Here is a 14,369-nt window from a genome sequence, read left to right as displayed (position 1 = left end):
GACAGCTTCTTTAGAAGTTCCTCCTGAAGAAGATGCACCACCATTTCTCTGCTCTTCAGAAATTAGAAGAGCAATCAACTCCCCAAAATCAGGAAAATTCTCACGGACAGTAATGGATGTCTGGAACTGTGCATAATCCTTTCCTAGACCATTCAAGGTCACAGAAACTAAATCATCATCTTCCACTAGCGACCCCATGGAAGCAAGTGCATCTGCAATCCTTTTCACCTGCATGTGGTAGTCATTGATGCTCATATTTTCTCTTTGCACATTATGCAACTCCTACTTGAGCTGCATTTTCCTGGCTGGCATATTTGTGCTATACATTTTTGTCAGAGTATCCCATGCCTCCTTCGGCATGCTTGACAATCATAGAATCTGAAATACAAGGGTGACCGTTGTGCATTTATGTCACTGACTTGTTAAGTGTAGATGCAGTTGGTACACCGCCCATGAATAATAGCTGGATGACAACTATCTTTATGTACTCTAGTTAGTGGCTCAGTTAGTATTCCACCTAGGTTAGCTGAGTTTGGTTTGAGACCCACATATAGGGTTCATCTATTTCTTTTGTACTAAGGGAGAGTTCTTTTGGCTTTCACAACTAAGAAGAGGAAAACTATTTTTAGCCTCCACCTTTGTGTGTATTCCCCCATTGTGTATGTGAGAAAGCTGCAAGTGAGACTCCTTACCTCTCTCCCAGTCTCTTCACATGTGGAGCACACTAAACAATGCCAACGCAATGAATAGCTTCTTGGTGATTCTCTAACAAGTAGTGAGAAGCTCCAGTACTTGGATATGTTAGATGATTTTCCATGTCTCTTTGCAAAACAAGCTATTCACAAGTTCGATCAGTCTCTCTTGTGGAACACAAGATTGAGTTGAAGCCAGAAAGCAAGCCAGTTGTGCAACGCTTAAGGCGATTGGGGGTGATCCAAGCTAAGGCACTAAAGAAAGAGGTAACACAACCTCTTGAGGCAAGATTCCATCATTTTAGTTGATGAGTGTTACCACTATGGCAAGAAGGGCCATATGAAAAAGGATTGCTACAAGCTGAAAAGAGAGCAAAAGGATAAGAAAAAGAATGCAAATTGGGGTGCAAATCAAAAGGAAGAGAGTCCAAGGGAGGACAAAGGAAAAGTGAAGATCGAGGAGATCAATGCAGTCACACATGATAGTGACAATGACGTTCTCTTCATGTCTAGTTTATCTACAGAGTTGCTTACCACCTCAAATGATGCATATTCCCAGGATTGGATTTTGGATTTTGGTGCTTCATTCCATGTTACTCCCCATAGGGAATGGTTCTCCACTTATGATTGTGGAAAGATAGGTTGTGTGCATCTTGGAAATGACTATGCATGTGACATAGTGGGAGTAGGTGACATAAAGTTTTCTTTTGCAAATGGGTCTGCATTTATTTTGAAACATGTAAGACATGTGCCTAAGTTGACCAAGAGTCTTATTTCAGTGGGTCAGCTAGATGATGCTAGCTTTCACACCACTTTTGGTTTTCAGAGTTGGAAAATTCAAAAGGGCTCTATGCTTTTGGCCAGGGGTGCCAAGTGTGGGACTTTGTATCCCTTACATGTATCAGGGGTATTTGATCATGTTGTTACAATAACCAAGCAGCCAAGCACTTCTTTGTGGCATTGCAGGTTGGGGCACATGAGCCAAAATTGAATGAAACTCTTATGCCGTTTGGGTTATGTACGGCGTTTGAGTTTCTCTGATTTTGAATTTTGTGAGCACTGTCTCTATGGGAAGCAAACTAAATCAGCCCATAAAAGAAGGGGAAAGAAAGAGTTTCAAAAGCTTGATTGGTGCATTTAGACGTATGTGGTCCCATGCCTACACGGTCATTAGGCAGGGCTGAATACTATGTGACATTCATTGATGATGCAACTAGCAAAGTGTGGGCTTATGCTATAGCTCGGAAGAGTGACGTGTTCTAGGTATTTCAGAAATGGCTGGCCTTGGTTAAGAATCAGTCAGGTAGAACGCTTAAATGCCTACAGACTGACAATGGTGGAGAGTATCTCTCTCATGACTTTCAGCATTTTTATGATACACGTGGGATTAAGAGGGAGCTCACATCCCCTCGTACTCCAGAGCAAAATCCAGTTGCAGAAAAGATGAACCGTACCATTCAAGAAAGGTTGCAATGCATGCTTTCCAATGCAAGTCTTTCTGGTGGTTTTTGGGCTGAGGCAATGAAGACTGCAGTGCATGTGATCAATAGATTACCTAGTAAGAGTTTGGATGGTGGTATTCCTGAAGAGGCATGGAGTGGCAAGAAGCCCTCTTACTCTCATTTGCGTATATTTGGGTGTGAGGCATATGTACATGTGCCAAAAGAGCTTCGAAAGAAGCTAGATCCTAAGTCTAGGAAATGCATCTTTCTGGGTTATGGTGAAAGTGAAGAGATGGGCTATCGTCTCTGGGATGTAGAAGCAAAGAAGATCATACGCAGCGATGATGTAGTTTTCAATGAGAAGAAGATGCATAAGGCACCCATGAGGGATGTGGAAATGAGGAGAATCACTTTCTAGGATGTGAATCCACCTGCATATGTTGATAGACAGCAAGCTGTCCATGCACAAGTACTCCCACAGGTATACAATCAAGGGTAGATGATGGATCATCTATTGGTGGAAATGATGAGCCAAATGTGGCTGATATAGATGTAGGTGGGACAGCAAGCTGAAATGCCCTTGAGAAGATCATCTAGAGTGTCTAGACTGCTTGATAGGTTTGTTCTAGGGGTAGACTATGTGATGCTTACTGATTGCGGGGAGCCTTCTTACTACAGAGAGGCTATGATGCACGAGGATCAATGCAAGTGGGAGTATGCTATGCAATCAGAGATGAGTTCACTTATGAAGAATAAGACTTGGGACTTGGTTTCTTTGCCACATGGAAAGAAAGCATTGCCATGTAAATGGGTCTACAAAATGAAGGTCACAGGTGAGGATGTGCCTAGGTACAAGGCCTGTTTGGTCGCTAAAGGGTTCAAGCAAGAGAAGGGTGCGGACTTTGATGAGATATTCTCTTCGGTTGTGAAGATGACCACACTTAAATGCATGCTTGGACTAGTGGCACCAGAGGATATGGAGCTTATGCAAATGGATGTCAAGACAACTTTCTTGCATGGGGATTTGCATAAGGAAATCTACATGGTACAGCCGGAAGGCTTTGAAGAAAAGGGCAAAGAACATTTAGTTTTCAAGCTGAAGAAGAGTCTCTATAGTCTTAAGCAAGCACCTAGAGAATGGTATCAGAAGTTTGATGCTTTCATTCGGTCCCAGGGTTTTAGAAGGAGTGAAATTGATCATTGCCTCTACACTAAAAGGGCTAAGGATAATAGCCTGATAATCCTGGCACTATATGTGGATGATATGCTATTGGCTAGCAAGAATACTTATGAGCTAGATGCATTAAAGGCCAAGTTGCATGAGGCCTTTGATATGAAGGATTTGGGACTTGCATGTCATATTCTTGGTATGCGCATCATGCATGATCAAAGTAGGAGACTCCTTTGGCTTTCACAAAAAGAGTATGTTAAAAAAGTATTGCAGCATTTCAATATGGAGGGGGGGAAGGCAGTGAGTACTCCATTGCCTCCATATGTGAAACTAAGTCATACAGATAGTCCCAAATTAGATGAGGAAAGGGCCATGATGGCCAAGGTTCCTTATGCATCAGCAGTTGGGAGTCTTATGTATGCTATGATAGCTACTAGACCAGACATTGCATTTGCACTGGGAGTTGTTAGCCAGTATATGGCTAATCTAGGAAAGAGGCATTGGAGGCAGTTAAGTGCATCATGAGGTACATGAAGGGTACCAAGGAGATGTGCATCTACTTTGGTAACGGAGACATGCGTGTACTTGGGTACACAGATTCAGACTATGTAGGGCATGTGGATAGTAGGAGATCCATTTTTGGTTATATGTTCACCTTTGCAAGTGGTGTAGTGTCGTGGATGTCTCGTGCACAAAAGTGCATTGCTTTGTCTACCACAGAGGCTGAGTATGTTGTAGCCACAGAGGGCTACAAGGAGGCTATATGGCTTGATCAGCTAGTGGGAGATTTGGGGATTCATACAAGTGTACTGACATTGCATAGTGATTTCATGAGTGCTATTCAGCTAGCACAGAATCCGGTCTTTCATGCAAAGACCAAACACATTGAGGCCAGGTATCATTTCATCAGGGAGGTACTTGAGGACAAGCGCATAGAGCTTGTCAAGGTTCATACAGATGATAACCCTGTAGATATGCTGACGAAGAGTCTACCTAGTCAGCAGTTTGAGTATTGTCGTGTATTGATGGGCATTGGATAGTATGCTCACTGGTTGTTCTCCCTTAAAGGCACATTGTCCTTTAAGTGGGAGGTTGTGGGGGTTAAAGGTCACTGTGCCTTTATCCCGGTTATGTACTATTAATACTCAAACACATATATAAATGAATGAAAAAGAAGATTAGGGTGTTCTGCACCCACCAAAACTTGTGTGGCTCTCTGTTTCTCTCTCTCCCTCTTCCGTTCTTGCTTCCGTTGAGAGCACTCTCACAATCCAATCTCAAGGGCACATTGAAGCATTGTAGTCCACAACTTATAAGCCCCTCGGAATAATAATCCTCTTCAATAGGGTGCTATAAGCTCTCCAAGACTTGCTTGAGTCCTTGGTGAGAAATTTTGAAACAATTCATGTTCACTGAGGAAGATGGCCAAGAAGCCATCGCCCTCTTTAATGCTACCACCTCCCCTGCCAAAATTCCACTACCACCTCCTCTGGAGCCTGCACAACCCATGCAACAAGCCACCCAACCTCCCCTCCCTCCGACAACATTGCCCGAGTATTCATCTAATGCCTCTAACACCACCACCGCACAACACAAGACATCCCCATCCATCTCTTCTACTGCTCCGGTCGACCTTCCTGACACAGCCTTCAACACGCTACTCAAGGCAGGCAATTTTGTATAGGAAGCTGATGCAATAATGCCAACAAGCATAGCACAGTCAGAGCCCATGACCATTGCAGATGATGACGCTCCACCATCCTCGCCTGCTTCCCCCCTGAAGATGTCCAATGGCACCAAGACTTACAATCCTTTCAGGAGCTGTCAAACAGTGTGCTAATGCATCATTAGAAGTAACAGATCGAGGGCTCCTACCTCCATCTCTATGAAATTCTTGAGATGCACCCCCTCACACAATTCATCATGCAATCCTTCGATGACTCACGATGCGTGCATCCAAAGCACACAAGAGGAGGATACAACCTTGCCTCCGATGCTCTAGTCCCAACAATCGATGCAGATGCCAGTTTACAGCCATGATGGCGACTCCCCTTCTTGAAGTTGGAGAAATTTTGGCACTACTACCCTAGTGCCCACGTCGATCGTCGAATCCACCCACTATATATGCCAATAGAACAACGATGGACTTGGGGCAACCTTAGAGCTCTAATAGAAGGACCCAAATATGTTGTACAACTTTCCAAAGTACAACTTACCCAAAGAGATGAATCAGAAGGGATTTTGCTTCCGCCTTCAGTCATTCAATGAGACGTTCGGCTTAGTTCCAGATCTTTCCGTCATAGCAGCCGTACATTTCAATCACCTCCTCCTCTTACTCCTCTGCGATCTCCCCGCGCACAAGTGCCCCAACCACCTCCACAATCTGAACAACCAATTGTCTTCAATCCCGACATTGGTCCTAAGAAATTCTAGGACCTCTGCCTCTACCTCCACATCCGCAATCTCCACGGACATCACATCTGCACGTACGAGGATATGCATGCCACCCATTTTTGGAAGTATTGCTCGTGCCTTGCTCACCTCACTCCACAACAGCTAGACTGCTACGCAGTCCTACTGATAGTCCTCACCACCTACCTCCTCCATGGCTGACTCGAGGATGGGTTAGCAAGAGGAAAGGGGGCATGTTGACATCCATAGAGTACAATCACCAAATGTAGGGTAATCAGTGACTAGAGGTGACCAGGCTGCATGATCTACTTCAACGGACAAGCTTAGGGAGTTTGACCCCAAATACCCCAAGAGCCTTTGGTTGTAAAGAGAAGGAGAGTGCTAAAAAGGAAAAGGGTTGGCCATCCCTTCAAAAGGTGACTTAAATAAAAGGCCAAAGTGTTGATTTTGGTCGTCATTGTTGTTTGCACAAGTTTGAAGACAAGCTTCCTCTTCTCTTTCAAGAGAGTGTTTTGGGTGTAGTTCCCTTATGTTTCCACTCCATCCTTCTTCACTCTCCTTCTCCCTCCCTTCTTCCCTCTCTTCTCCCCTCTCCCCCTTCCCTCTTTCTTGCATGGAAATACATTGCAACAATCCGGAGGCCACAGTGACACTTGTGGATGACTCGTGCACTGCATTGCTCTCACAAGGAGTAGCTTGGAGTGGAGGCTCCATTGGCATCTCTTCAACATCTCCACGAGTCACCACCGAGACCCACTACACACACACACACACACACACACACACAGAGTTGACACTCTAGTTCTGTCAGCTTATTAACTCAGAGCTGCCCAGTGAAACCCAACCCAGTGCTGCACTCAGTGAAGATGCTCACTCTTGCAGTCCTAAGGTGAACGTGCTTGGGTGCAGAACAAGTGCCAACATATAAAAACACTCAGAGGTTAGGAGTTCGCTATTGTAGGAGAACCATGTGATGATAGGAGAATACCGAGTCATGTACACACTTCAAACACTTAGACAATGGAGTATAAAACAACAGAGTGAATAGACAATCAATTACTCACTTGTATTGAATCAATCTATCTTGATTACAACCAAGCCATGTCGTCTTGCAGTGAATACTCCCTATCCTAGCAAACTCAAGTCAAAGGAAGAGAACTTGGCACACTGCTTTCTTATTCTCTTCTCTACCTATTATAACCATATCACAACCTAAGGAACTGCCTTCTAAAGGGGTATGCTCTTGTGTGCCAACCTCTATCTACTGATTGGTCTTGACATTGCGATCATCTACACCTCCAATACAAAACTAGTGCTCAATTGACTCCACTTCTTCCAATCGAGGTCGACACCACTCGGTGACCACGTGCGAATCCATGTTAGCCTAACATCTTACCTCAGCTACCCTTGGTTGTGTCCTCATAGACTAATACAGACAAGCCAATGTTGGAATGTAGAAGCTCTAGGGTTGAAGCCTCATGGACATTGATGACGCTTTCAACAGAGCAGAGGTCACGGATGGGGACTGGTTATTGCTATGGACCAGCCTCGTCTGTGGTAGAAGCGCAGGGAGGGGAACATGGTGGCTCAGCTTCAAAACAATGCCCCCTTGGTAGCCAAGGATAAAATTCACTAATATCTACAGGAAGCTGCTCAAGATTTCCATTGTCCAAGCTTTGGCTATTGAGTCTTTAGATGGCTCATAAATGTCCAAAACCATTGCAAAATTGGTCTTGTAGCATTGGACTAGGCTAACTCGCTCTTGCCACTTCACATTGGGATCCTTACGTAGGTCGCGTATATTGTTGCGCATGGACTTGGCTTCTGTCACATGGCTACTGATTAGTCTCTTGAGCTCCTGCAAAAGATTGCCATAATATGTTTGTAGCTTGGGGAAAGATGGCTACTAATTAGGCTCTCGAGGTCCCACAAATGATTGTCGTAATATGTGGGTAGCTCAGGCATAGATGGCTTCGAGAGCTGGCGTACCCTAGTGAGAATCAACCTGTGCTCGGTTTTAAAGATGTTATGTTGGCGTTCAGCATGTTCCTCGACAAAATGGTTGAATGCCCTTATTGCTCGATCATACATCAAGCCTACCAATTGCACGGGTTCCAAAACATTTCTATCTCTTCGGACAAATAGACATCTTGGTGTATAGAATGGGGGAGAGCAAACATTTCTATCTCTTCGGACAAATAGGCATCTCCTCCCAACCCGAAACTCAATGCAAAACTTCCATGATTGGAACTGCAATGTGGGGACCCTAAGATGGCAAAATGGGCTTGCCATCAACTATTTGCTTTGTTTGCACCCCTACATTAGTTGTGTCTGCCAAAATTTTGACATGCACTGTAACCTGTTCAGTGCCATCTACTTGGCCTCCTGAATGTAACATCAGGAGAGCCTATGCCGAGATCTCTTCTACTACCTTTGTTTTGTTTGTGAAGCACCTGCCCCTTCAATGACTTTTGTCCCGAGTGCCCACTTGCTCGCTTGAATTTGAGGAGTTGCACACATTGTCCTGGCCATTGGTGCCATTGTTGTTTGGGGGTATTGGCAAGGTAGGTTATTCGGGTGCTCGTCATGGACCTGGAGGAGATGAATCAAGTTTTGGAGCTAGTTGTATCTCTCCAGAATAGCCTATAGTTGCACATTCTCCTCATTTACTGCTTGGCCTTCTGTGGCAGCCTCCCTTAGGCATGCATTCTCTTGCTCTAGGGCCTCAAGTTGGCTCCAAGGTACATGCTGCTGCCTAGCCTTTGAGGTGTTCTAATGCAAGCACTACAAGACATGCTCCAGCTTCATGTTCTTCGTGACAAAATTTTCTTGGGCCTTGGTCGACGAGATTGTATTTAGACATTTTACTTTGCATTACAAGCTGCCAAAGTCCCTCTTAACCTCATTGTGAGCCTACTGCAACTCTTCATAGACCACAGCCTTGCCCTCTAGCTGCTCCTGCAGTAGTGAGTTGCATTCTGCTGACACGTCTTCCTTAGCTTGACACAGGTCAATAGTCTTCTCCTCAAAGAATCATGTTACCTCCTCTTGGTACTTCATCTGTAGAAATAAGTTGTGTTCTGGTACCTGGGGAGGGATCCAGTGATTGGTCGAAAAGTTCAAGGCATGTGCCACATGCACCATGTTTTCCCTTAACACCTTCCACTGGCTCTCGATGGCAGCCTGATCATGACGATCGTTCTTTGTAAGGATAAGGTCTAAGGGAAATGGATCCATATGGGCGAGGCCCTGAAGAGGCGAAGGAGGTGGAGGTAGAGTAAGTGGGGTCAATGATGAGCCACCTTTCTATTGCTTGGCCTTTTGCGAAGGCTCAGCATCACCTTTCGCTCTAACTTCCCTCTGCTCATCATCGCAGGGCGTGACTGCACTAACCTGTTGCTTGAATGTCCTATTGCCCTCCATTTCATTGCGCTTGGAGTTGCCCTTCTGGCTGTTCCCCTCCGGATTCTCCTGGTATCTTGTGTTGACACAATTCGAGAGGAACTCCCCTTAAATCTAAGTAACTCCATGAAACACATCCTTGTATTTGACAAATAAATCTCTTATCATTCCGAGTTGCTTGCAGAAAGGTTAGCACTCACCACTACCATAGTAGCATGGTCTTGTGTTCCAAGGTTCAATTCTTGTGTAGGCTCTAGAATCAATTGTTTAGTATCGAGTCAAGTGATAGTAACTAGTACCTCAACTATCTCCCTTTCTCCTTCAATGTCCACACTAAAATTGCTCAAAAAAAGATCTTTCTGCTTAGCAAATCTGATCATCCTTTAAATTTTAATTGATGTCTACAGCCACTTGAAAAATGTCTATCTCAGCTATAGGTAGGATGTGCAACTCCATCAACTGTGACTCAACATCTTGAGGAAATGGATCTTTGATTTCCAGGTTCTTAGGTCGACAACAACTCGGGACCTTCTGAGGGTTGGTCGGTATACAAACATCTTGACCATCCATCTTAATAATCATCTTTTTAGTACCCCAATCATGGAGTGCTTTTGCACTCTTCAGCCAAGGTCTTGCCAATAGGATTGGGTAGGCATGTTGTTCCATAGCAATCACAATGAAACTAACTATATAATAGATGCCGCCTATGGAAATGACTACATCTTGTGACATACCTTTGGGGTCAACTAGTCATTGGTCTATCATGCAAACTCGGAAAGGTGATGGCTTATATGATTTAAAATTCAACCTCTATACAATCTCTTCAGAGATAATATTCACTCTTGAATTTCTATCCACTATTACACCCAATATCGTTTGTTTCTTAACCTTAATAGTAATCAATGGGATGACTTCATCGTCAACTACTGGAGTATCAACCACCGGCATAGTGGCTAAAGATTATACTTCCTCTAATTGCTCAAATGACTCCTTGATCTATTGAGCAAAGAAACCATGACAATACGGAGCTATTCGCATTAGCTCTACAAATGTTAAACTGACTTGGATATTCTTAAACGTTTCCCATGCTCGGGATAGCTCTGAGCTAGTTTCCTATGAAGTGCTTGATTCCATTTCTTTGAACTCAGATTTTGAGGATTCCCCTCTCTCAGTAATAGAATATTGAGTCTACTCAGGCATTTCTACTACTGGATCTTTTCCCTTGCAATTTTGGCTGCCAATTCGTTCTGTGCTCACCAATTGATGACTTTACTTGAAGCATTTGTGTCTTTAGTGGTTGTCACTGGTCCTTTCAACCAAGTGATCTCTTGAGCATCAATCGTATATGGCAGCTCGGCTATAATTGCTTGGCATTCTGGATCCACTTCTTTTTTTTGCATGTTATTCTTAAGGAACTTCAAATGTTTTGCCCGAATTGCACAATTAGAACACATATGATTTTGTCCACAACAAAAGCACTTGATTTTAGATGGATTGGCCTCCTTCTCTTTGCCATTCTTCCATGTCCACTTCTAGGCATTTATTACACCATTTCTCATTGTTACTTGGCTTATCTCAAATGCGCAATTCTTTTAAGGGCTTATTGAGCTTGGTTTTCAATTTTCCTTTCTTTGCTGGTGTCTCCTTGGTGTCACTGTCTGCATCTTTCTTCTTTACCTTATTTTTTGAGCCTTTACTCTTCTTGAAGGAGACGACTCGGCTAGGTTCTAGTCTGGTTGACTATCTCTAGCTTGCACAAATCTACCTGGGTACAACCTATGATTAACCAAGCTCGCATAGACTTGTCATCTAGAACCGTACTCAATTGAGCTCTCATCCTAAGCACAAAGTCTTCGACATATTCTCCTTTGTTCTCCTTTAGTTCACTAAGCTTTGTGCTCACATCTTCCTTGTTGATCTCCTACCGGAACCTTCACAACAATGCTTCGGACATTGCATACCAATTGGGGAAATACCCAATTGAAAACTCACTGAACTATCTTTGAGCATTTTTAATTAAGGTACATGGAAAATAATCCATATACTCTTCATCTATTATTGCACCATTGATATGATATACACATAAAAATTCTGCAAGTGATTGTAAGGGTCTTCATCTATGCCTTTGAAATTTTGAAGCTTTACCTTGATGTTGGAGCTAGACTTAAACTATTCTGCTCTAAAACCCAAGTAGGCAGGTCTTCCACTTAGAGGGATAGAGTCACTATCTTTCCACCTGTCATAACCACTTCCATGGTTGTAATGTCGCAGTAGACTCTCCCTGACTCAGTTGGTTCTATCTTCAGGCCTTAAGGGTACAACTTTACATATGCCTCTCGATCCAGTAGTATTTCTGTTTCTTGTGAGAGGAACTCGGACAAGCTACCTTAGTTGCTCTTCATTTACCTCAAGTCTTTGATGGTGCCTCTCTCAGTCAGAAGCACACTTGTCTTCCTGACGATGGTTTCTTTGTCCATCAGCCATAGCCGGTCTTCTATCTTCATACCTTTCTCAATGCAATCCTTTTGGAATGATAGCTTAGTGTCGAAGACATTCTCGTCGCCCTTTGAGTTGGTCTTTGTGTTCATTTTAATAGGAAATGGCCATCTGCTAGAAATCCAAACTCTCCGCAGATGAGTGTTTGGACTCCATTTGCCATGACAGAACTTTATCCACCAATCTTCTGGGTTGCCTCGGCCCAACACCATCATTGTGAGCTTCTAACTGCATAGTAGTCAACTTCCACCCCTAGGGTAGCGTAGCCGAGTTGCTCTCCTTGCGCTTGTCGCTCCTCTTGGATAGTTGCTTTTGCCACCCTCCTTCGAGCATTGACTTTGGTTTCAAGACCCTCCACTTCTCATAGTTAGATGTAACCAATGCCTCTGGCTTGAATAGTCCTCACACCTGGCTGCGTATCTTCTTTGTCTTTTTGAGCGCATGTCAGCCGTTGCTTAAGGCAAAAAGTAGTCAAATAGCAATCCGAGTACTCTTTGTATTCCACATCAGTCTTCAAGCACACTACCAATCGACACCACTCATTCAAAGTCACTTGAATAAATTTTTTGTAGTAGCCCACGATTCCCAACCACTATTTTACTTCGTCACTGGTTTTTAACATGAGCTCTCTTCTTGTTCTACCTTGACACTAAGCTTACCAACTCGGTTCTCTAAATCTCCTATCCTGATAGCTCATCAACTCGAAACTCAATTGACCCTTCCCCAGTAGGATTGCCATAATATTGACACTCCGGTTCCCTCACCTGATTAACTCTGAGGTTCTCGGTGACAACCGAACCTGATGTTGCACTCGGTGAAGATGCTCACTCTTGCAGACCTAAGGTGAATGTGCTCGGGTGCAGAATAGGTGTGAAAATAGAAAAACACTCGGAGGTCGGGGTTAGCTATTGTAGGAGAATTGTGTGATCACGAGAGAACACCGAGTCATGTGCACACTTCAAACACTTAGACAATGGAATATAAAACAACAGAGGTGAATAGACAATCAATCACTCACTTCTATTGAATCAAACCATCTTGATAACAATCAAGCCACCTTGGCCTAAAGTGAACACTCCCTATCCTAGCAAACTCAGGTCAGAGGAAGAGAACTTGGCATATTGCTCTCTTGTTCTCTTCTCTACTTGTTACAACCATGTCACTGCCCAAAGAACCACCTTCCAAAGGAATATGCACTTGTTGCACCAAACTCCATCTATTAATTGGTCATGACACCGCAATAATCTGCACCTCCACTACAAAACTAGTGCTCAGCCAACTGCACCACTTCCAACCGAGGTCAACACTTGGTGACCACGCACGACTCCTAACCCAACGGCCAACACACACACACACACACACACACACACACACACACACACACAGAGAGAGAGCTACATAATATATTTATTATATATTATTTAAAATATATTATATATTATAATACATAATATATTGCATAATATTGCAAACTACTTACCAATCACCTATTTTTGGGTTTTCCATTGATATATGACATTACCCAAGCTTTACATTCGATACTAAGATGAGACATAATCCCAAAAAACAAAAGTCCCCAAGGGGAAGGGGGTGTGTGTGTGTGTGTGTGTGTGTGTATGTGTGCACGCGCACGCGCGTGTGTGTGTGTATATACATATATATATATGTATATACACACACACACGCGCGTGCGCGTGCACACATACACACACACACACACACACACACACCCCCTTCCCCTTGGGGACTTTATATATATATATATATATATATATATATATATATACCCTTCCCTAGTAGGATTGCCATAATATTGACACTCCGGTTCCCTCACCTGATTAACTCTGAGGTTCTCGGTGACAACCGAACCTAATGTTGCACTCGGTGAATATGCTCACTCTTGCAGACCTAAGGTGAATGTGCTCGGGTGCAGAATAGGTGCAAAAATAGAAAAACACTCGGAGGTCGGGGTTAGCTATTGTAGGAGAATTGTGTGATCACGGGAGAACACCGAGGAGAACACCGAGTCATGTACACACTTCAAACACTTAGACAATGGAATATAAAACAAGAGAGTTGAATAGACAATCAATCACTCACTTCTATTGAATCAAACCATCTTGATTACAATCAAGCCACCTTGGCTTAAAGTGAACACTCCCTATCCTAGCAAACTCAGGTCAGAGGAAGAGAACTTGGCACATTGCTCTCTTGTTCTCTTCTCTACTTGTTACAACCATGTCACTGCCCAAAGAACCACCTTCCAAAGGAATATGCACTTGTTGCACCAAACTCCATCTATTAATTGGTCATGACACCGCAATAATCTGCACCTCCACTACAAAACTAGTGCTCAGCCAACTGCACCACTTCCAACCGAGGTCAACACTTGGTGACCACGCGTGACTCCTAACCCAACGGCCAACACACACACACACACACACACACATAGAGAGAGAGAGAGAGAGAGAGAGAGCTACATAATATATTATTTAAAATATATTATATATTTATAATACATAATATATTGCATAATATTGCAAACTACTTACCAATCACCTATTTTTGGGTTTTCCATTGATATATGACATTACCCAAGCTTTACATTCGATACTAAGTTGAGACATAATCCCAAAAAACAGAAGTCCCCAAGGGGAAGGGGGTGTGTGTGTGTGTGTATGTGTGCACGCGCACGCGCGTGCGCGTGCACACATACACACACCCCCTTCCATATATATATATATATATATATAT

This window comes from Dipteris shenzhenensis, chromosome 20, assembly GCF_047967505.1.
Source record: "Dipteris shenzhenensis isolate YYH24624 ecotype China chromosome 20, Dip_SZ_1.0, whole genome shotgun sequence".
Classification (NCBI taxonomy): Eukaryota; Viridiplantae; Streptophyta; class Polypodiopsida; order Gleicheniales; family Dipteridaceae; genus Dipteris; species Dipteris shenzhenensis.
This window is presented reverse-complemented; position numbering follows the sequence as displayed.